This window comes from Austrofundulus limnaeus, unplaced genomic scaffold (genome assembly GCF_001266775.1).
Source record: "Austrofundulus limnaeus strain Quisiro unplaced genomic scaffold, Austrofundulus_limnaeus-1.0 Scaffold69, whole genome shotgun sequence".
In the NCBI taxonomy this organism is placed as follows: Eukaryota; Metazoa; Chordata; class Actinopteri; order Cyprinodontiformes; family Rivulidae; genus Austrofundulus; species Austrofundulus limnaeus.
The window spans coordinates 2,084,513-2,086,710 of NW_013952471.1; positions in this window are offsets into that span (position 1 = coordinate 2,084,513).

Here is a 2,198-nt window from a genome sequence, read left to right on the forward strand (position 1 = left end):
GCTCCAGGGCCTGTCGTGTGTGTGATTTCTGTGTGATGTGAGTATCAGTCACATGGAGGCAGTGCTTAAAAGCCTGAATTTTGCCCGAAACTCTCAGACTGAAGAAGTCTCTTGGAGGAGAGACGAAACGTTTCATTAGAGAATAACCCGTTCAGAAGACCTACACAATTTTTTTCTTTTTGATGCTCCAGTTTCATCTAAAAGAGCAAAACATCAGATATTTTCCAAGATTAACCTTCAAACTGGATTGAACTGGCTCAAAGCATCATACCGCAACAACTAGTAAGTGTCACCCGGTTTGCTTTGCGGTGTAAATAACATGGCGTCTGTAGTGACTTGTTCTTAACAAATAAAAATAAAACAAACCTAAGTCACTGAGGGGCTTCTGACAGGCACTTACTTGATGCGTTGTTGTCCTGGATCCAATGAATGAAGGCCTGATCACGATTAAAGAGCACTTATTTGATATTGCTCTCTCCAACAGCATGTGAAYCCTAACGTTGCAGACTTCCAACGTTAACAGGGCAATCAAAGAAAGTTCACATGATTGTTGTAACCCAATTAAAAAAAGCACCTGAAAAAAACACAAAAATGACAACAAGGGTCAAAAAACTGTGTTTTCTGCCATAATCAGCACACCTGCTTAGTGATCAACTGTGGCTCCTTTTAAACCATACATAATGCCACCCACTGTGACRTTTGGGTAATCCACCAAACAAAATAAACACAAAGGTCAAGATGTGYCTATAGTTGAAGTATTTTTTTTATCAAATGATGTCTGTTACAACTAGTCAGGGTTCCCTTTAAAATGGCAGCAWTCCACTTTACAGTTGGCCACACTTGGACTTGCCAATAACTCATAAAACTGAGTCAGTTTCAATTATTTTTTTTCCTGAGGTCATTTAAAGAGCTGTCTACAACAGTTAAGATATTGTTTGTGACTTTTCCACAGATCTGAASTGTCCTTTTGACCAACAGGTGTGAACCTGTTGTTGCCCTGTCACGGTAGAAAGTTGTGCTGAGACGCAGCACGTCGACACAAAGCAAAGCCCAGTCCAGACGGCGTATTTTTTAACCAGAGGATGTCAGAGAGCAGCGCGGTCGGTTCGAACGCCGACTCGTTCACTTCTATTTCCGTCCCCACATCACAGGGAGAAGCGGCACAGATACAACTCGCTCCTGCTGCTCTGAGCGACAGAATAAGGCTAGTACTGGAACCGGCAATAACGATCACCAGCAAACGCTCAGGCTGCGCTTCAGGCGTGAGTCTGTGCATGCTAATGTTTGTGTGGAGGGAGGGGAGGCCATCTGTCCTGGTGTATCACGTCCATCACAGGAGGGCCTTTCCACACGCCGCACMACCCTTTAACTGTTGTGACACAAAGACGGCGCCATGAAGGACGGGGCAGCACAAGACCAACTGTGTTTTTATGAATAGTTTTGTTTGATGGCTTTTTTTGTGTGTGTGGGAACATTGCATCTTGACACTACGAGCAGGGGAGGTGGTGTTAACATGACAAGGCGACGGAGGGAAGGGCAGAGCGGTGGCGCACCGAGATGACATGGCAGATGGCTGATTGGAGATTATCGCTGTAGGAGGAAACACCAGGAAGTCAATTAGAGGAGGGGACAGTGGCACGCAGATGGCGAGGACACCAATCAAAGTTCTTCAACGCTCTGTTTCGGTCTAAACTCGAAAGTGAATCTTAACAAAGATGAAAGCCAAAAAAAAAAAACGCACACCACTCACTGAATCCCAATTTGGTCAAACTTTGTACAAGTGGGTGCGAACGACTTGGCTGCAACCAGCTCAAAGTTTGGCTCAGTATCCATAAAACGGACTGAGATGCAGCCATTTTTGTGTGTAAGGTCCATCAGCTGTGGCAGCCATCTTGAATCAGGCTGACACCACGAGTTAATCAGTTATAGATCAACATGATTACTTTCTGGAAGTTACTTTACAAATTTCCTCTCGGATCAGAAGATTTTTTTTTTGCCAATAGACACAAATACACAGCAGGTCATGTGACTCCACCTGTTGAATGCAAAGGAAGTGTTAGCACTGAGATGCAGACTTAATAAAAGTTTTGAGAGTTTTTTTTTGCCTCAAATCTCTGGGAGGTTATTTTAATAATGACTAAAGGGATGTGTATGTGTGTGTGTGTGTGTGTGTGTGTGTGTGTGTGTGTGTGTGTGTG